This window comes from Megalopta genalis, unplaced genomic scaffold, assembly GCF_051020955.1.
Source record: "Megalopta genalis isolate 19385.01 unplaced genomic scaffold, iyMegGena1_principal scaffold0020, whole genome shotgun sequence".
In the NCBI taxonomy this organism is placed as follows: Eukaryota; Metazoa; Arthropoda; class Insecta; order Hymenoptera; family Halictidae; genus Megalopta; species Megalopta genalis.
Window position 1 is genome coordinate 965,832 of NW_027476090.1, and position 23,503 is coordinate 989,334.

General features: G+C 37.9%; 1 protein-coding gene across 4 annotated transcripts in view; it reads right to left on the bottom strand.

Annotated features, from left to right (window-relative positions):
* The window catches only part of LOC117218896 (rap guanine nucleotide exchange factor 2), a 470,857-nt gene that overhangs the window by 303,253 nt on the left and 144,101 nt on the right, over nt 1-23,503 (bottom strand). Inside the window, exon 1 of one of the 4 annotated variants that reach the window (XM_033467632.2) lies at nt 8,837-11,128. The exons of the other annotated variants lie outside the window; for them this stretch is intronic. The gene's annotated coding sequence lies outside the window, so the exon portion shown is untranslated. Of the gene's footprint in view, nt 1-8,836; nt 11,129-23,503 lie in introns of those variants that run through there. 4 annotated transcript variants of the gene reach the window in all.

Sequence of the window (23,503 nt, forward strand, 5' to 3'; positions counted from 1 at the left end):
GAACTATTGAGATTTGTTCGAGAGAAGTTTTGCTAATTAACGGTATAACAAACATGTTTATTTTGAAAGTGGCGTAAGTCGCTGTACTCAGGAAATTAATTGCGGGGCTTAGTGTAAAAGAAATAGAAACGTGTGATAAGTGTGCGTGAAGTATTGTTTTGAATTATTTTCAGCATTTTTAAAAAAGTTCTGATCACTGGACTTATTTTTATAAGTGCGAAAGAATAGTGCAGTTTTGTAAATTATATTATAGTGATAATAATAATATAATAATATAACAGAAAAATGGATCCGTTATACGCTGGATCTCGTCCTGTTTCTTCAGCAAAATACAAAGACATGATGGACTTGCTTAATTATATACCCACAATATACCACAGTTATTTTGAAAATTTGAATTTCCGAGGACTTAATCACTCCTATCGATGACGAAAATTAAATTGAACTGATGTATTTTCATATAAATTACTTATACTTATGTTTCGAAATGTACTAATTATTTTTGTATTTTATGAGTATTAAAATAAAAAATACTTAAATCAAATCTTTATATTAAATATGTTCATGGTATAAATTATTATTATATATGTAATTTATTCAACAATTTTAATAAATCACTGTCCTTTCAAAACATCCCTTCGGTAAAATACGTCGGACAAAATTAATATATGTCAGTCATTTTTCTAAACTATTTATTTTGAGAGTGGCTCAAGTCACTTTACCGTAATGAAAACTGGTGATTTTTTTTATGTTTATACGAAATTATTTATACTGAGAAAAATATCAGTATCCTGAGATAACAAATACAAGTAAATCTTCTCGAAAGTTAGCATCCATATTTTTAAATGTGTTAAAATGCAAACCCTTAAACATATCGACTTCAAAACAAAGTGACTTATGCCACTTTCAAAATAAACGGCTCATATCAGGAATTTTATAAAAAAAATGTTTTGTTTATCCACGCGAGGTTCATCAGCAGGTACAATGAACTCGTGCATTCGAGCGATATATTAATAAGCCCCTTAGGGACAGCGTCTGTGCACTGTCTCTGACGAATGTCTCACAATTAATTACAGAAATGTCTGAGAATGTCTCGTAATTCCAGAATTTAAAGACAGCTATGTGAAATACATCAAAAATCAAGTTTCCAGTGAATCACTTCTGCCCAAGATAACAAATTTCAGAATTGCTGGAATGTTCTGAACAATATTAACGTCGCATCGATTGTAAACAGGGTGTCCCAAAAATGTCTCGCAATCCGGAAATGGGAGATTCCTGGAATCATTTGCAGAAACTTTTTCCTTAGCGAAAATGCAATCCGTGGCTTCGTTTACGAGTTATTAACGAAACACAGCGACCAATGAGAAGCGCGATACAGCTGGCGCGATACGGCCGAACCAATGAGCGGAACTGGGCTTCGTGCGCTCGTTTACTGGACCGTCTCGCGGCAGCCGAGCTCGCCTCTCATTGGTCACTGTTTTTCGTTAATAACTCGTGAACGATGCCTCGGAGAAAATTTTTGTAAAGGAAAAAGTTACTTCAAATGACCTGAGGAATCCGTCATTTCCGGGAAGTACCATAATTTTGAGACATCTTGTATACATGTATAATGTGGTCCATCTAAAAGCTAAATATTTCCTTCAATCGTAAAGGATTCTCAAAAGTGGAACGATCGTCATCCTAAAAGTGTCCAAAAAAAATATGCCGCACTGTAGAAAGTACATGTACGTCAAAATATAGATTATTACAGGAAATTCAATAACAGTCGTAACAGATTCTCAAATGAAATATTACACTTTGGACCGCGAAATGGTTGAAGCAAGCGAGCGATTCGCGCGGCTATTATTTTATTTCCATTTCACACAGTTTTATTCAGGCTAATGTGTAGCGGTCGCCTCGATGAAAAATGCGAGAGCCGATCAAGCGAGAAGACCGAAGGATGCATTTTGCGCGGATCATTGTCGAGAAGCAATGGTTCCGGTGCTGCGTTATCCGGGCTCGAGGATTTTCATTGGATCGCAAAGCATCGCCGTAATGCGATTTTGCTCGCGCGTTTATCGAGCAGAGGATTGAATCATGACGCGTAGTATTGACAATCCTGTGTCACGTGTACACAATCATGACAGGCTGCGGAAACAACAATGCCCGCCCGAAAACCTCGGCAATCGATAATTCTATAAAGCCGCGCACAGGCTAATCGACTTCGATTTCACGGAGGCCGTGTCCCGATGATTTTATATAGCTTTTGTCACGGGGTCCCGCAAGACCTCGGATAAGTGCATTTTCTGGTTACTGTATGTAAATTTCTGTACGCTGATCTAATTACCGTGTGCCAATTTCTGTACACCGATCTAATTACTCTGCCTCAATTACCGTGATCAGTTCTTGGTAAAAATAATTATACAACAGAAATGTAATAACGTGAAATATTCCGTATTAAATTGTTTAGATTATATTTAAGATTTTGATTATATTATATCCTATATTATATACTTGGATATAATATATATATAACTATATATTTATATATATATATATATATTATTTATTATATATTTATTTATATATTTATATACATATTTATTTATTTTTATTATATATATATTTATTATATTATTTATATATTTTTATCATATATATATTTATATTTTTTATATAATATATAAATATATATTTAGATTATATTTAAGTTATTTTATTTTATGTTTGAATGTAGGAGATTTTAATTCTTTAATTAGAATTTCTTTACTTAGAAATTAGGAGATTTCGATTTCCTCAGATTCCACATATTATAATTTGGAAAAACTTATTGAACCAAGCAGAAATTGCTATCAAATACTTCGCTGCATTTGCACAGTTGCCGCAAGCAAGCTCGCGACCAACAACTTATCGGCAGTTTCTCTATTCCAACCATTCCTTTCTCAATTAGTACGCACACTTGACACGGTCATTATTTTTCACTTTAATAATCCACCACTTCGCGAGTCTACTTGTTACGTTTGACATTTCGATTTCCTTCGAAGTGCAAATTATGGGTTCGCACGTTCTCATTAATGTCGTCCCTTTGCTCGTTCGCGTCCGTTTCGAAACTGGGCTGAAATTAAATGTACGTTAACTGTGGAGCAACAACAAAAATAAATCGGCTAAGAAATAAGGATGTAGGCGTTCGGCATATCGTTCGTGGAATATTAATTGCAGTAAAAATATTACGAAGCATTAAGAAATAATATTATATTGTTGTTAACTTATATCGCGATATTATCGGAAGAAGAACTTACGTTCTTATTCAGCTGCCTCGAACCCGAATATTATATTTATTGCGGAGCACGAATATGAATATTCACGAACAATGGAAAATATAAATATCGGTGTTATCTACATTTCGAATGCAGCGCCCCGACAAATCCACAGTCGCGGAAAAATACGATTGAAAAATCGGTTTCGCTGTTGATCGAATAATACCGTGTGATGCTGCACGAATGAATAATGACGATTACGCGAATATGCGATTTACTTCTTAATTATAAACAATCGCAACTGATCTCGACGGAAAATAAAATTGTCAAAACGTCGGAGAAGAGAGAACGGGGAAGAAAGAAAATCGGGAGATGGCAACACGGAAATTATAAAATTATTGTAAAGACATAAAACGGAGAAACATATTATAGCAAATTATTTTCAAAGTCTCCTACGTAGATATACTACGTAGTCTATTATAACGGTATTATATTGAAGAAAATGAAATGCTTTCACTCGGTGACTCCTTCTGTCGAAAGACGCTACCCATGAGTTCTGTTAAAAATATCGCCGACGATAAAATTAACGCGAAGTTGACCCACTCCGGCAAGTAGTTCTGACATTTTCGGTATTATAACAGGATATTCCACCCCCCCATGCTTTCTATTGAGTTGGCAACTAAGTAATTGACGATTTGTTCAATGAAATAAAAAATCTTTTTTACTTGGAATGGAGTTCAATCTGTAATGTATTTTCCATTTTGTTCGATCACCTTTTGCTATCTCTCTGACAACTTGAAAATTCCACGCTCGTAGAAAGTCTGATCCTTCTCGGCCAAAAACTGAGTTAAGTGAGATTTTACAGCGACATTTTCATTAAAAGTTTTACCACGAAGGGAGTTGTCCAGGGATCGAAATAAGTGGTGATCCGATGGCGCGAGATCAGGGCTATATGGTGGGTGTAACATCAATTCCCAACCAATATCCATCAATTTTTGCCGAATGGACAAAGACGTGTGCGGCCTAGCATTGTCCTGCTGGAAAATGACACCTTTACGACTGACCAATTCTGGTCGCTTTTCCTTGACCGCTGCATTCAATTTGTCCAGTTGCTAACATTCGCGGATAATAAAAAATAATAATAATAATAATTTTATAATATAACATTTACGGATATCATAAAAATGGGAGTGAGAGACATCTATAACTTAAATCAGCAATTACTTAGTTGCCAACCCAATAGAACAGCTTTCGATTAGCAACGGTAATTACTACATACAGACGTCACGATAAAATTAATATCGTTATTAAAAGTTTCAGCATTACGATATAACAAATTTACCAAACATCAGATGGAACATAATTTCGCGAAACACTTGGCTGACTTTGGACTCATTATGCACTCACTATTTGCTCAGAATTGAAAATCAATTTGTACGCTTATCTGTTATGGCTTTTTATTTCTATTAGGTTTCGAAAGATGTAACATCGTTGGCAAAGTAATTAATTTCGTTTCGATCGAATCAAATACTGTGATTTTATGAAATTTTGAAGTTACTGGCGAGGCAATCAAAGTGTTGAATAATAATCCATCATAAGGTAAAGTGAGAGATAAAACGCTAATAATCCATTGAAATGCAGTAGCGAGTATTCTGAGAAGCTTTAATCAAATTGTAAAACATAGTAATCTCAGCAATCTCAACGTTCTCATCGGTCCGTGCGTGTAAATTTTGATTTAAATATCAAATTGATAGATCAGAGCATGCAAACGTGCATCGAGATTAGAAAACATTATTTTAAATGTTGCAAGTATATTATAAATATTGCAAGTACATTTTAAATATTGCGAGTTCATTTTAAATATTGCACTGTTCCCTCAATTTAGGGAGCTTGGACTTTCTTTTCTTACGTCCAGGTGAAAAACAGCGAAGAAAGTATCAAAATCAAAAGGAGAATGAAAAATGCAAAATAATAATAATAATATGTAAAAAATAAAATATGCGAGCGATCGCATACACGATATGCAAATTGCAAAAGCGACAACATCGCGAAATAAAAATACACAATTTAAAAGAAGTTAAATTTTCATCGATGCACTTCTATGGACAAATTGTCCATTTTAATGCGTAATCTAAAAGCTCGAATTAGGGAGAAATTACAGTATTTGAGACTTGCGACTCGTTTTTATAGTTACCGATTGTCAACAACTATAAAAACAAGCAGCAAGGATCGAATAATAAGTGCCTCCTCTTCCCAAATTGTCCATTTTCGTTTCCAAGCTGAGTGTCAATTAGGAAAAATTTACTGCATTCAGACGAAGTAGAATCGGTAGATCGTGATCAGACGACTCTGACCGACTTTTCTCGCGAAGGATGTCCGAAATGCCAAACACAAATTATTTTTTTATTTTTTTATTTAGACTCTAATGAGCGTTGCCTTTCATACTCTGGTTATCTCAGTTATTTATTAGATCCGATAAAGCGAGAGATTTTTTTATAAACTGGGATCCGCAAGTATTGGATATCTGGAATGTCTAAATGGAACGTTAAAATTTAATATTTAATGATTTCATATTTATTGATCCACAAGAAGAAATCCCATCGGATAACAAACAATAGATTACAAGTTACCTGTTGACAATAGGAGCCGAAAAAAACGGCGCAATCAACACGTTCAAAGCACTCTAGGGTATAAAAGAAATCCAACTATTCTCAGGAGATGTTAACATTTAAAAAAAGAAAAAACCCTGTTTACTCTGTTATGGTCGCCATATAATGTGAAATGATTCTTTAGTTTTAGAGTAGTTTCTTCAGCTTTTATGCTCCGTAAATCTATTGTTAACTCATTACCCGCCGCAATTCAAAAATACAAAAAAAAAAAAGAAGATTAAATTGAGATCATTAGTTCCAACCTGAAGTGTACAATGATTTCAAACAAAATAGCGGGAAATCTTAACACTATGCCGTCCGCAGATCTTAGATACGATTCTTTTGTTTCACGTCGGCATAATAGCTTAGAAATTTTAGATTTAAAAAAAAATTTCGGAGATGGCGGTCATATAAATTCCTAAAATTAAGCTAAGTCATCCAAGAAGTTTTCGTACTTAATTCTTAGTTAAATGAGCACAATGCTATAGTTAGTTTGTTGCCTTTTAACACCCAAGAAATATAGTTCAAATGTTATTTCAGTTTCTTAAAATGGCACCAAAGTGGTACCACCGGCATACAACAGATAGTTTTTGCATGGCACCAGCGTGGTGCCACCGGACGGCATAGTGTTAACCCTTTGCACTCCGCTGTCCCCTTTCGTGGGACATCGTAATTCTAGCATATCACTCGGATGTCCCCTCTCGTGGGACATTCAAGTTTATTAGTGATTACGGGGAATTCAGTTATTTCTGCGCAACTTTTTGAGACATGCATGTTTCTCTGAAGTTTTCTCTTGAAATGGCACAAGAAACCAAATCAAAATATAGTAAAATTACTACGATATATACAAGAAATGTCAGCAGGTTTTGACGAGAACGCGAGAGGCATGCTCACGACGGTCCGAGCACTTCAAAGGAGCCATTTAATATTGTAATTCCTCCCTAATTCGCGCTTAGATTACGCATTAAAATGGACAATTTGTCCATAGAAGTGCATCGATGAAAATTTAACTTCTTTTAAATTGTGTATTTTTATTTCGCGATGTTGTCGCTTTTGCAATTTACAAATCGTGTATGCGATCTCTCGCATATTTTATTTTATATATTATTATTATTTTTCATTCTCCTTGATTTTGATACTTTCCTCGCTGTTTTTCACCTGGACGTAAGAAAAGAAAGTCCAAGCTCCCTAAATTGAGGGAACAGTGCAATATTTAAAATGAACTTGCAATATTTAAAATGTACTTGCAATATTTATAATATACTTGCAACATTTAAAGTAATGTTTTCTAATCTGGATGCACGTTTGCATGGTCTGATCTATCAATTTGATATTTAACTCAAAATTTACACGCACGGACCGATGAGAACGTTGAGATTGCTGAGATTACTATGTTTTACAACTTGATTAAAGCTTCTCAGAATACTCGCTACTGCATTTCAATGGATTATTAGCGTTTTATCTCTCACTTTACCTTATGATGGATTATTATTCAACACTTTGATTGCCTCGCCAGTAACTTCAAAATTTCATAAAATCACTGTATTTGATTCGATCGAAACAAAATTAATTACTTTGCCAACGATGTTACATTTTTCGAAACCTAATAGAAATAAAAAGCTATAATAGATAAGCGTACAAATTGATTTCCAATTCTGAGCAAATAGTGAGTGCATAATGAGTCTAAAGTCAGCCAAGTGTTTCGCGAAGTTATGTTCCATCTGATGTTTGGTAAATTTGTTATATCGTAATGCTGAAACTTTTAAGAACAATATTAATTTTATCGTGACGTCTGTATGTAGTAATTACCGTTGCTAATTCGAAAGGGTTGGCAACTAAGTAATTGCCGATTTCAGTTATAGATGTCTCTCATTCCCATTTTTATGATATCCGTAAATGTTATATTATAAAATTATTATTATTATTATTATTATTATTATTATTATGTTATTTTTTATTATCCGTGATTGTTAGCAACTGGACAAATTTATAATCATAAAATCTGGAGGAAAAGATTTTCAAAGCTGAACTCAGCCTGGTTTGAAGCGTCGAGCGGTATAGATAAATCTAACGAGTGAGAAAATCGGAAAAGTGATTCTTTTCTTGGTAAATAAATTGTTTGGTAAATATCATCTTGTGAGTTAGTAATAACAATTAGAAATTTTCAACCTATGTATTTGTTCATATTTTTTATTAGAACAATGGCAAAACGTTCAAACACGAATGAGTCTCATGACACAAGTAGTAATGAAGATGAGCTCCAGGTAGACGTTTATACAGATATGTTAGAAAGACTAACTGTAGAAGGTTTTCTTCTACAGTTAGTCTATCGTTTTGATAGCAGTGATAGTGACATCGTCCAAGCAACAAGGCGACGAGAGAAAGAGTTCGTATAGATAGCGATTACAACAACAAAACAAAATTATAAAACAAACGATAACAAAATTATAAAAAATAAAATATTGATTTTTTTGCAAATTTCTCGATTTCAGCCAATTCATATAAGTCCAATATCATTATAATATGTTAGTTAGTTCCAAAAGCATACTAAATAATACGAGGGTCTGTAAATGCCCGTTTCTGCCGAAAAGTGGTGCCGAGTAGCTGGTAGCCAACGTCCAGAATGGTTCGGAGTGCTAAGAGTTAATACTTTCATGGAGCACGCGAATGGAGCATATCCTCGCTACATTAACGCCTGTATTTTATTCAGAAGTTGCAATCTTTAAAAGAAAAGCTTTTGAAAAAGTGGAGTCCCAAAAAATGGGACAATGGCGGATAATGAGTGAAATTTGACCGTGGGGCATTCATCGAGGCTGCAAGTTTAGAACAGCAAGATTTCGTTAGAACGCTGTTAGTCGGAGGTCTATCACGCGTCTCTCCTCGATTCAGCCCCGGTCGCCTACGACCGAGATCGAGATCGACGACGATCGAGCTGACGATTAAGAATCTCACCGGTCATCCTGGGTGACAGTGATGTCGGGCGGAGTCGCGGAAGGCGAGGCACCGTCTGGAGCATCCAGTTTGCCGGCTGTTACCTCGGGCCTGGTCGCTTGAAATTCGTCCTCGGACACCGCGCTCAGGTGAGAACCACGCTTCGAACACGATTCAGAACCGGGAAGCTCGCGGCGAACGCATCGCGGACGTGTCCCGGTTTATCCTAGATGGTGGATAGAGTTCGCCGGTGCTCGACCGGCTCTAGATCCAACTGTACACGGCGCACCGATTCGCACGGCTGCGAAAACCAGCAGGCTTGACTCGGCAAGCCCGATATCTTTTCACTGTTTCTATTCCTTCTTGTTCAGCGTTCTCGCCTCGCCGCGGTACTTTCGAACATTCCCACGCCACTTTCACCGTCCGAATCCGTCCGCAAGAGTCCCCGCGAACGAGCCTCTCCTCTCCGGAACGGTGTCTCCTCCAACTCGCTCCGGCCCGATTCACCTCGAGCGACCGAATTCGACTGTGTGCCGCCGCTTGCCAGCCGCTCCGAGGTATCTCGAACGCGACGCGTCTCCTGGCCCACCGTAAACGGTCGTCACGTGTCCCTCGGCAACCTTCGAAGGATCGCAGCCCGTCCTTTCCGCGACGACGCCAAGTGCGACACGACTGTCTTGCCGCTCTCCGACCTGGGTCTCCTCCTCCTCCTCCCTCGCCGACACACTGCGGACCGTTAGCCTCGATTATTAGATTTATTACGGGGAACAGCCTGCTCCCGCCGAGCCCCGGCTTGCATCTTAGGTGAAAGCGAATGGCAATTACCGTGCAGCCCAGGCAACTCTATAGCTTGTCCTCGAGCGGATCGCGCGGGCGTCTCCGTAAACAGCGAGAAGAAGTTCGTAACTCCGGATCGGGAACCGATCGTCGATGCCGAGAATAAGAACCGGACGGTCGAGACGGGCTTAGCCGGTGGCCGATGGTCGCGCACGGGTCACTGGTCTCAGGATTTCGGGGCCTTGTACCCGCGAAACGAGTTCCTCGAGTCGCGCTGATCCGCGCTACTTTTTTTCGACGCCGCGCCTCGGGGAATCTCCGGAAACCCGGCCCCCTTCGGGTCTTTCCCTTCTGGAAAGAGCGTTCGGTAATCGTCGCCTTCCTCCGCGACCAATTCTCCTTCCAATCTTCGTCGGAACACCCGTCGAAGACGGCCCAGCGAGTTCGAGCCGCTTAAAAAATTCGCTCTGGACTCCGAAACAAACCTAGTCGCTCGACGATTCGCCGGACAGAGAGCAACGTCGTGATCCTCTCGCATCCGTGAAAGCAACGCGATTCACTCTTGTTCGTCGGCAACCGCGCGATTCGACGTCGCCGACGATGCACCGGTTGGATCGATCGGTTCGCCTCGCGACAACGGTTTCGCGATCGCGGTCACTCGGCACTGCGATGATTCTGTCGCTGTAACTTCCAGCTGGGAACGCCGATGGAAACACTTCGGTTCTTCTTCGGCCTCGTGTTACGTCCGCGTGTCGAAGGCGACTGGATATAATGCAGAGATTTCTAGCTGCGAACAACGACGGTGCAACCAGCGACAAGCCGAAGTTCGGCGTATCGAGCACATGGGCGAGTCGCTTCTCGCGGCTTGTTCTCCGACTACGGTGCTCTCTCTCTCTCGTAGTTTTCCGTGGCGCGTAGTCGATGACGGTCAAACTGGGGACGTGTGTGCGCGGTGACGTCACCGGGCGCGTAGGCGCGACGAAAGTTCGGCCGACGAGAGGTCCAAGGGTGTCCGCGTTCGCCCTCGCAATGTTACTCGCGCCGCGTTCTCGAGTGCTGGGGAAAGGGGATCGTCGGCTAGAGGGGCGAGGGACGGGCGGCGCGCACGTGCAGTGCCGGAACGGCCACGTTCTTTTCTTTCTTATCCCGAAAATCGATCGTTAAGACACGCTGCATCGAGTGACACACCGGGCTGGACGCGTGCACGAGTGACCACCGACACCATAAACACTGACACGTTCACGAACACGTAGGACAGAATAGGGAGAGATGAGAGAGAGAGAGAGAGAGAGAGAGAGAGAGAGAGAGAGAGACGCACGTAGACAGAAGCGACACCCGTTGACTCGGTTGTCCCGTGTCAGCCGATCGAGTTAGCCTGAATCGAAGCCGACGCCGTTTCGCGGACGCCTCCACATTCTCCCAGGAACGATCCCCGTTCGGTTTCCTGGAGGAGAGAGGCCGTGCGGATGGGAATCGCCGGGATTGGAATGCGACTCGCGGGTGCAGCCGGGTATTAATCGCAACACTCGCCAACCGCCACGATATACTCGAGGAGACTGGAGTCTCTCTCTGTAGGTGAGGTCCCCTCCCCCTTCTTTCTCTCTTGTACTCTTTCAGTGTCGTAGCCAGCGGTTCCTGGCCACCGGTGCTCCCCCGGATCACGTGCTACTCGTGTCCGGTGTTGCTCGAATCGTTTTCAAAGCGCGGTCAACAATTGAGCCGTTTATTTTAAAAGTGGCATAAGTCACTTTGTCAAAAAAATCGAATTAATGGTAACACTAATTACAATTGAACGGTATCAATGCATTCTCTATCTGCTCAATTTAAAGCGTACTACAGAATGTAAAATGATTTAGTAGTTCTTTGTTAATCGAGACAGAAGAAAAATTGTCTTATTTTTACCTTGCGTGAAGAATCAAAGCTTTCGAAATCCTCAAAAATATGAGAATGATTGACAATTCTTTCGTTTCGACGAGAACAACAATCTAATTGGGAAAAAATACCGTAGTAAAGCGTACACCCGCAGTAATAGGTACATTTATTTGATACGTTTTCCAGACTAATTTACCGTCGATATTGTTTTATTTATTTTATTCGTTGAGCTATATTTGAACCGTTTATTTTGAAAGTGGCATAAGTCACTTTGTCAACAAAATCGAGTTAATGGTAACATTAATTACAATTGAACGGTATCTTTACATATTAAAAAAATTTGCCATCAATAAGTTGAGAACTATTGAGATTTGTTCGAGAGAAGTTTTGCTAATTAACGATATAACAAACATGTTTATTTTGAAAGTGGCGTAAGTCGCTGTACTCAGGAAATTAATTGCGGGGCTTAGTGTAAAAGAAATAGAAACGTGTGATAAGTGTATGTGAGGTATTGTTTTGAATTATTTTCAGTATTTTTAAAAAAATTGTGATCACTGGACTTATTTTTATAAGTGCGACAGAATAGTGCAGTTTTGTAAATTATATTATAGCGACGTGGCGGCTACCTCCAGACCCGCCAGCAGATGGCTATAAAATGTTTTATAAACTAACTTTAGATGAAAAAGATGAATTTCTAACTTTGGATTTGTCACCAAAAAGAGGAAGACCTAGGCGTTATTCACAAATAGAAATGGATCCGTTATACGCTGGATCTCGTCCTGTTTCTTCAGCAAAATACAAAGACACGATGGACTTGCTTAATTATATACCCCCAATATACCACAGTTATTTAAAAAATTTGAAACAAAACACGATTTCCGAGGACTTAATCACTCCTATTGATGACGAAAATTAAATTGAACCGATGTATTTTCATATAAATTACTTATACTTATGTTTCAAAATGTACCAATTATTTTTGTATTTTATGAATATTAAAATAAAAAATACTTAAATCAAACCTTTATATTAAATATGTTCATGGTATTAATTATTATTATATATGTAATTTATTCAACAATTTTAGTAAATCACTGTCCTTTCAAAAGATCCCTGCAGTAAAATACGTCGGACAAAATTAATATATGTCAGTCATTTTTCTAAACTATTTATTTTGAAAGTGGCTCAAGTCACTTTACCGTAATGAAAAGTGGTGATTTTTTAATGTTTATACGAAATTATTTATACTGAGAAAAATATCAGTATCCTGAGATAACAAATACAAGTAAATCTTCTCGAAAGTTTGCATCCATATTTTGAAACGTGTTAAAACGCAAACCCTTAAATATCTCGACTTCAAAACAAAGTGACTTATGCCACTTTCAAAAGAAACGGCTCAATTTAATGACCGCTCGCATGGCATGCGTGCGATGCCATCGCAATGAAGGTTAGTGGAAAAATAAAAAAAATGGACGAAGGAACTTTCTTTTTCTTTTTTTTTTGATTATTATTATTATTATAAGTTTTCGAATGTCAGATGAGATTTAGTCGCTGTACAGTGAAACGAATGTATATTTGAACATAAATGTTAACCCTTTGTACTCGAGTGGTGACTCTGAGGCACCGTTAAAATCGTTATATCGCGTTCTAAGATCATTTTTATATGAACAAAGCTTAGATTTAAAAAATCATTATCTTGTAAAAAAGAAAAAAAAAATTATTAAGAAAAGATTGTTATAAAATGCACTTTGTCGTATAAAATGGAAATACTATAAGTCAGAGAAATTATTTTAGATTTACAGTTAAAATGGCTTCGAGTGCAAAGGGTTAAATAGTGATTCGCGAGTTATTTAAACATTTATATTATCTTTTTTTTAAGAATAATTCGATACATGAACACACGCTTCGATAGTGGGTTCAACAAGCTAAACAGACGTGGTGATTGGTGGAAACAATTTTAAGCTACTTTTCAGTTCTAATAATTTTTCAGAAACAAGACAATTTATAATTATCGCACGTCTGCATTTAGTCGAATGATTAAATAACGAAACTGAGTTGAAAGATGCGTCAAATTCGCGTGGCTTGTAGCAATACGACGAGAAGTAGAATCGGCATTTCATGACCAGACGCGGCAGTTGATTTCTATTCAATGGTATCACTTTTTCAACCTAATTTTTCTCAGAAACCAAGCTTTAAATAAAAAAATGTTATTCTCCTTTCTCGACTTATTTTCGCAGGTAGAATCACCCCCTTGCCGGTTGCACCACGATTTTCCGAACACCCTGTATATAAATCACCGTCTTCGAACCATCTGCCCGTTTTCCATATTCGATGCCCCTATTTTGGAACGGGCGTTTTAAATGAAAATGAAATTGAATATGAAACACGGGTACCAACTGTTCCATAATTAGGGACTACGGGGACAATTGAAGTACACAATATGGAACAGTATGTTCTTGCATAGAAACACCCGTATTTGAATATTTATTTTAAAGCCGATTTTGATGTAACAGTATTTGCGCGAGCGAATTTAGAAAGAACAAAGTTCAAAAATATAGGACGAATTTTTACATTCACTTTCATATGCTCTGTCTATTTTTTATTTTATTATTTGTGCTACTGTTTCAAGAAGGAATTACAATTAAGCGGTGTTTCATAATAGGTACCTTTACCATATTCGACGCGGTTCACGGTATTCATATTCGTTTCGACCGGGAACTTTTTCCTTTCGTTTTCCAGTTTAATTGGCCTCGGCGAGATTTCGAACAGACTTCACGAAAATAATCGTGGACGGAATTATTGGAGCAGCTGGTTTTTAATCCCCGGATCGCGCAGCGTCGAAATAGATATTTCTTTCTTGTTGTGATTATTTCGAGAAGTTCTGGAATTCTTTTAATCTCTTTCTACCGTTTCAAATTTATTTCTTTATTTATTCATTGCACGATAATTTATTTATTCATTACTAGCTCATAGAATGTACATGTTCTGATGGATAATTTAGCAATAATTTCCGCGGCAAAAACTCATTAGTATACAGTATATTTATTACTAGATATTTATATTTACATTTATATTTGTTATATTTATATTATTATTAATATATTATTAATATATTTATATTATTATTAATTTATATTTATATATATATTTATATTATTATTAATATATTATTAATATATTTATATTATTATTAATTTATATTTATATATATATTTATATTATTATTAATATATTATTAATATATTTATATTTTATATGTTATATATTTATTATAATATTATTATATTATTATTATTATATATTATATTTATATATGAACATAAATTCATTAATAGATTTAAAATAACTGATTCAATTGTATCATCTTTGGCTGATTTACAGTCAGCACCGATGTAACTGCCAGCAGTTACATCTTATGGCAACGTAATACAACACAGAAAAATTAGGCCGATTGGAAATCTTTAAAAAATGAAGCAATAGGGTAACGTTAAAATATGTGTGCCGTCTTTATCTTCGTGGATTACTCGTATGCAATGCCGGATGAGGCACTGCACTCCAGTAATGAATTTCGTTATCCTATTTTGTGATTTTTATTCTATTTCCAACCGTATAAAATCGTTCGCGGTATTGATTTTCAATTTGCGCGAACTAGTTCATGGGAGATAAATTTACCTAGGATTCAATGCCCTGTGCTCACATTTAGTTTTATCCTTTACTTGTGACGCACGACGCGTTTCGACTGTGGTCCGCAAGATTTACATTCGCGGACTCTGTATTTTTATCGAATAGTTCGCGAACGTTAATATTTCATTAGTAATAAACGATCGTAACAAAATGTCGTAGAAAATATCGCTTGTAAACTAGACGGCGGATTTGATGCATTTATGAGAAAAATGTGCAACGAAAACAGAAAATTGTGAACACGTAGGAAAAAATTGATAATATAGTCACACTATTTATTAAAATTAATAAAACAAAAACGATTAATTTTATTTAATCTCTGTTCCTCGCAAACGTCTTGACAAATGTTTATTTTGCACAAAAATCCACAGCCTACTTATATACAAAATGTGTGGCTGACATTATTGGAGACAAAATAATGCATAAAAATATTGCATAAAATTCAACGACGAAAAGCAGCATCGATGAAAAAGAGCCGCCGATATTTTAATATTACAAACATGCGCATCGTTATCTGTAAACACATTAACCTCTCTTTTTCACACGAATAAAATTAATGCAAAAATTGCTTTGCAACAGAAGCAACTGCAAAGCAAAGTGAAATGAATGTGCGCAGAAGAATTAAAGAGTACAATTTCTCGAAAATATTGACATTCTCGTCCGAGTCAAATAACATCTGAAACACCTTTTCCGCTTATCATTTGTGACAACATCTGTGCTAATACGTTTACAGAATAGACTGAAATATAAGAAAAAGAAGCAGGTGTAGAGGACTGACAGAAACGTTAGAAGGCGCCCGCTATTTCCGGCCTTCCGACGGCCCTGTAATCGAGGCCCTCCTCCTCTCTCCCACTCTCTGAAGTGCTCTCCCTCGGTCACGTACTACGTTACTACTCCCTATTGGCCTCTCCGTCGCTCCCGGCAACCGGTCTCCGTTTATTAACTCATGCAACCGTCCTTCTTCATCCCGCATTTACTCCGAAACCACTGTTCCTCGTCGCTGCACCGAGATGCGGTTCGGCCAGATTCGTAAATTCTCGGCACGATTGCCGGAGCGAAAGAGTGGGAGGGGGAGGGGGGTAAGGTTGTGCGACGATAGAGAGGGTGAGCCGGCTTGCCTCCCCACCCACGGGATAAGACAGTGACAGTGGCGCAATGAAAGAAGCGGCGCGAGCGTAAGGAACACCGAAGCGCGAGCGAGTACGCCAATGCGCGTGAGAGAAAGCGAGCGAATGAATGGGCACGGAGTAGAATGAGCGCGCGAATCAGCGTAAAAATGGGAAACGGTGTCGGAGCGAGCGAGACCGCGGTACACTCCGCGACAGAACGACGGCACACCCTTAATGCTAATTGTAAACCTACCGAGCGCTAAAAGTGACCGACGTTTGTTCGTTTGGGACAATGACGAAAGCAAATTTATTTCAAGATTTTATATTCGGTGTAACGCGTGTCTACGTCTGTTCGATTATTTCCTGTCAAAGAGTCGTCATGATGTCAACAATCGGCTGAAATGGCCGGCATGGCAGTGTTCACACTCAAATAACGAGCCCGAGGCAGCGCTAGAAATAGCTGTATCATTTTTCAAAATGATTTTTGCATGATTAACTTTGTTTATAAATCTTATTGATTTGACAGCCAATTACACAGGGTGTTCCATAATTATAATAACATCCGGAAAGGAGGTTATATTATTATGCCTGAGGTGATTTGAAGTAACTTTTTCCTCAGCGAAAATGCAATCCGCGGCTTCGTTTACGAGTTATCAACGAAAAACACTGACCAATGAAAGGCGAGATATGCTGGCGGGAGACGGCCAAGCCAACGAACGGTCGAAGCCCAGTTCCGCCCACTGGCTTGGTCGCCTAGCGCTAGGCGAGCTCGCCTCTGATTGCCCAGTGTTTTTTTTATTAATAACTCGTAAACGAAGCCGCGGATTGAATTTTCCCAAAGGAAAAAGTTACTTTAAATGATCTCAGGAATCATTCCTTTCCGGGTGTTGACATAATTTTGGGACACCTTGTATAGACTTTCCAATGATAATGCTGCGCGTAAAAGAAGCACGATAATGACAATTTCAGAAGAATAGTATCGATGTAAATAATTATATATATGAGCCGTTTCTTTTGAAAGTGGCATAAGTCACTTTGTTTTTAAGTCGAGATATTTAAGGGTTTGCGTTTTAACACGTTTCAAAATATGGATGCTAACTTTCGAGAAGATTTACTTGTATTTGTTATCTCAGGATACTGATATTTTTCTCAGTATAAATAATTTCGTATAAACATTAAAAAATCACCACTTTTCATTACGGTAAAGTGACTTGAGCCACTTTCAAAATAAATAGTTTAGAAAAATGACTGACATATATTAATTTTGTCCGACGTATTTTACCGAAGTGATGTTTTGAAAGGACAGTGATTTACTAAAATTGTTGAATAAATTACATATATAATAATAATTTATACCATGAACATATTTAATATAAAGGTTTGATTTAAGTATTTTTTATTTTAATATTCATAAAATACAAAAATAATTGGTACATTTTGAAACATAAGTGTAAGTAATTTATATGAAAATACATCGGTTCAATTTAATTTTCGTCATCGATAGGAGTGATTAAGTCTTCGGAAATCGTGCTTTGTTTCAAATTTTTTAAATAACTGTGGTATATTGGGGGTATATAATTAAGCAAGTCCATCGTGTCTTTGTATTTTGCTGAAGAAACAGGACGAGATCCAGCGTATAACGGATCCATTTCTATTTGTGAATAACGCCTAGGTCTTCCTCTTTTTGGTGACAAATCTAAAGTTAGAAATTCATCATTTTCATCTAAAGTTAGTTTATAAAACATTTTATAGCCATCTGCTGGCGGGTCTGGAGAGGTAGCCGCCACATCGCTATAATATAATTTACAAAACTGCACTATTCTCTTTCGCACTTATAAAAATAAGTCCAGTGATCACAAGTTTTTTAAAAATACTGAAAATAATTCAAAACAATACCTCACACACACTTATCACACGTTTCTATTTCTTTTACACTAAGCTCCGCAATTAATTTCCTGAGTACAGCGACTTACGCCACTTTCAAAATAAACATGTTTGTTATACCGTTAATTAGCAAAACTTCTCTCGAACAAATCTCAATAGTTCTCAACTTATTGATTGCAAATTTTTAAAAAATGAAAAGATACCATTTAATTGTAATTAGTGTTACCATTAACTCGACTTTTTTGAAAAAGTGACTTATGCCACTTTCAAAATAAACGGCTCATACAAATAATACCGATCGAAATAAATTGTCAATTTTTTTTAAGACGCCGCACACCGCTGATCCCCGATCTTCACACCGAACGTATCGAGCGCTAAAAGCGACCGGTTTGAACGATCGTATAATAATTACAAGATTGCGTTCACTCGGTAAAAATCAGAAACCGGTCATTTAGCTAGCGACGGTGCGTTCCGCGTTAAAATGACTGTTACAGAAAATTGCCGGTAGATAAAGTGTCAGATAAAAAGGAGTACAACAAATTTATAGGTTGCGCGGTCTTTTTGTCGCCGAGTGTATCCCGGATATTTTCTATTCCCGTTCCAGCCGAGGAGCTGGCGAATGAATGTAAAAGATTAACCGAGGCGAGTAAGTGGAAATGTATGCGAGGCGGAGGTCGGCACGATAGTAAAAAAGAAAAGCGGCGTAAAGGTGAAGATATCGTGGCGCAGAGAAGGATGCAATGCGCTACGCCTTAAGCCGGAGAGTTTCGTCTAGATCTGGGTTAGGTCTCCGAGTCCTAGCGGTATGTTTTCAGGCGAGGATACGCCGGAGTCGTTGCTTGACCCGCTTACTCCGTTCGGGTCGAAGCTGAGGACAAGGCGCGCGACGTATACTCGCATGCATATCCTTGGCTAACGATCTCCCGAATCCAGTAGCTAGACGGCCTAGCCAGGGATACGTGAAATTTCAGTGGCTGTCGATTCGGTCCGATCGCGTACAGTACGCCCTAAGAATGAGAGGTATTCGAAATGATTATTATCGCTATGAGAGCGAGACACATGAATATGGTCGTTCCGATCTAGATATTCGCGTACAGTCCGACTAATAGATTTCTCCAGATTTGCGTAATTTAAGCACGGTTCACGAACTTCCGGGAATCAATTCCTTCTCGCTTCGACTCTCGGACCGAATACTATACAGTATGTGCCAAAAAAGTTTCGCAATCTGGAAATAAGAGATTCCTCGGGTCATTTGAAGTAACTTTTTCCTTAGCGAAAATGCGATCCGCGGTTTCGTTTACGAGTTATTAACAAAAAACGTGGACCAATCGGAGAGCGAGTGCGGCCGGTGCTCCGCCCTTACGGACAATGTCGCGTCGCGTCGGCCGTCTAACGCAGCGACAGTGGTCGCGAGGGCGGGGCATCAGCCGCACGCGATCTCTCATTGGTCACTCTTTTTCGGTAATAACTCGTAAACGAAGCTGCGGATTGAATTTTCGCTAAAGAAAAAGATGCTTCGAATGATCTCAGGAAGCCCTCGTTTCTCGGAAGTAATGTAATTTTGGAACACCCTGTATATCTTGTTTGATAGCCAAATGTTCTAGAAAATTTTAAAGAGAAATCGAACGTTCGAGAGGAATTAAAGTAATCTCTGTATTGGAAATGTAAGCGAGAAAATAACTAGACTGTAGAGAATAAGTGAAGCTTATTTCTCTTTAGATAGAAATTTAACCTTTTAGGCACGACGCGCCACTATAGTAGCTCACTCGCCCATCGTTTAAACCAAATAATCGTCTTCATATGCATTGTTTCACACTTCTTTTGTCTTCGCATCGATTTACAACAGTCTACAGGGTGTCCCAAAAATGTCTCGCAATCCAGAAATGGCGGGTTCCTCGGATCATTTGAAGCAACTTCTTCCTTTACAAAAATGTTCTCCGAGGCACCGTTAATGAGTTATTAACGAAAAACGGCGACCAATAAGAATCGAGTACGGCTGACGCGAGGCGGCCCAGCCAACCAGTGCGCGAAGCCTAGTTCCGCTCATTGGCTCGATTGCCTCGCGCCAGCCGTGCTCGCCTCTCATTGGTCATTGTTTTTCGTTAATAACTCGTTAACGGTGCCTCGGAGAAAATTTTTGTAAAGGAAAAAGTTGCTTCAAATGGCCTAAAGAACCCGCCACTTTCGGATTGCGAGACATTTTTGGGACACCCTGTATATACAGACAGAATATACAGTATCAGATTCTGTACAGTACATATAAGACTCTGCCGTCCAGAGAAATAGCCTCGCGCCGAATTCAGCCGCACCTAAAAGGTTAATCCGCGTATCCAATAAATGATTATACTTGCCACGAAACAGGTTGTATAATGTGATAAAGATCTCTCTTGATAAAGAAAACGTGAACGCAGTTTCATACTATTGTTAGATAAACTACTGTCAGATTATTTATCATTAGATAAATAATTATCGTTAACGAGAATAAGTGACAACATTTTTACACTGAACAACCAGAGTCAAAAGCTCGTTCTAGTATCTCAGTCGCATTAATGATTAATGATTTTTGTTTGACAATTGGGAACACGAAGAAGATCGAATGCTTCAAGAGCTGCGACGCAGTCTAAACTAGATTGAATGTTCCGACCTGTATCACGTTATCGAGTTTCTCATTACTCATATTGCTTTAAAATGCTCGAGAGGAAATACCTTTCCGACCAAAATAGTCTCGAGACAGCAGTCTTTTGGACACCTGATTTTATTTCCACAATAGTACTCCGATGACCGACTGTTTCTTTTCAGTATCTTGTAACAGTGACTTTCAAATTGTATCTCGAAGTCAAGCTTTTAAAAAAAAATCAAAAATTTTAACAACGTCGAAATTCTGATTTTGAAGAAAACTACATTATAATGGTTTTTGCTCGAAATGATAGAGTTCTGCCAAGATACATACATAAATATCTGTGTAAAAATTGTCTGTATATATGTATTGCAAAACATAGGAGCCAAACATAGGAGAACATACTTTTCTTCTTTATAATAATTTTAATAAATCACAAACATAAAATCCACAATCTAAAAATTATATTACCAGAAGCCATTGCTTTCACATAAAAAGCAAAAAATTTTTTAACAACGCGAATCTTTTGTTCGTAGTTATACTGTTTGATCAACTGTATTTTCCGCAAGAAATTGCCACAAATTCTATTGCGTAGCAGGAACATTGCTCCTGCCGGTTGACCTGGAAACGGGTTTTTAAGTCTCCGATCAACCTAATATTCCACTATGTTTACATTTAAATCAAGCCTTTGGAAGTCTCAACTACCCTCGATGCTAAAGGATAAACTTGTTTGAAAGTACTTCAATTTTTTCAAGGCAGAATAACTGCAACAAGAATTCCAACCAGAACTATCCCCCATTTCAGAAAAAGTAAAAATTCTCTGTTTATGCACAAATAAGCCGTTTATTTCGAAAGTGGCATAAGTCACTTTTTCAAAAAAGTCGAGTTAATGGTAACACTAATTACAATTAAATGGTATCTTTTCATTTTAAAAAAATTTGCAATAAGTTGAGAACTATTGAGATTTGTTCGAAAGAAGCTTTGCTAATTAACGGTATAACAAACATGTTTATTTTGAAAGTGGCGTGAGTCGCTGTACTCAGGAAATTAATTGCGGGGCTTAGTGTAAAAGAAATAGAAACGTGTGATAAGTGTGTGTGAAGTATTGTTTTGAATTATTTTCAGCATTTTTAAAAAACTTGTGATCACTGGACTTATTTTTAGAAGTGCGAAAGAATAGTGCAGTTTTGTAAATTATATTATAGCGATGTGACGGTTACCTCCAGACCCGCCAGCAGATGGCTATAAAATGTTTTATAAACTAACTTTAGATGAAAAAGATGAATTTCTAACTCTAGATTTGTCACCAAAAAAAGGAAGACCTAGGCGTTATTCAAAAATAAAAATGGATCCGTTATACGCTGGATCTCGTCCTGTTTCTTCCGCAAAATACAAAGACACGATGGACTTGCTTAATTATATACCCCCAATATACCACAGTTGTTTTAAAAATTTCAAACAAAACACGATTTCCGAGGACTTAATCACTCCTATCGATGACGAAAATTAAATTGAACCGATGTATTTTCATATAAATTACTTATACTTATGTTTCAAAATGTACTCATTATTTTTGTATTTTACGAATATTAAAATAAATGATACTTAAATCGAACCTTTATATTAAATATGTTCATGGTATAGATTATTATTATATATGTAATTTATTCAACAATTTTAGTAAATCACTGTCCTTTCAAAACATCACTTCAGTAAAATATGTCGGACAAAATTAATATATGTCAGTCATTTTTCTAAACTATTTATTTTGAAAGTGGCTCAAGTCGCTTTACCGTAATGAAAAGTGGTGATTTTTTAATGTTTATACGAAATTATTTATACTGAGAAAAATATCAGTATCCTGAGATAACAAATACAAGTAAATCTTCTCGAAAGTTAGCATCCATATTTTGAAACGTGTTAAAACGCAAACCCTTAAATATCTCGACTTAAAAACAAAGTGACTTATGCCACTTTCAAAATAAACGGCTCAAATGTACATGGAATACAAGTTTCAGTGGATTTGGAACTGTTTTCTTAGAACAGAACAGTTCAACGTCAAAAAATAAATGTTACGCCGGAACGAAAAAGTTTTAAAAGTTTTAGCAGTTTCATTCAGCCTGTACATGACCAACGTGACAATCAAACTGTTAAATTCTCTATGAGTGCGAATAATTCTAAAAGAATCGAGTCTGACAATCGCTAAACCTACGATCGTTCCACCAGTCATTTGAGATCTGAGAGTAACTTTTGAATGGCTACGTAGCGTAATAAAGAAAAAGGCAAGCGAAGAACAAGAGCCGAGGCTCTTACTTCGTTGAGTAGGAGGGGGGACAAAAGAGAAAAAGAGAGAGAGAGAGAGAGAGAGAGAGAGAGAGAGAGAGAGAGAAAGGGAGAACTGTATCGAGGAGCAACGGAAGAGGGAAACAGAGCCACGCCCGACGCTCGTCAGCAAAATTTTTCTGTTTACACTGTGGGAGCCTGGAACGTGTGAAGTGCTGGTGCACACATTGTGAGATCTGCGTTTTGAACACAAAGGCTGTCGAGAAACGGTAATGAAACAAATAAGACATGTTCGAGGTGGAGCGACTTCGACAAGAGTATGCACCTTTATGCGAAGAACGTTCGTTCGGTGCAGTCGGTTGTCGATGCATCGAATGAATCAGCGTGCTAATGGAAATTGAAGAAAGCTAGATGTCAAATTGAACTGAACTTTCACGCTCTCGACGCAACGAGACACTCGCTTGT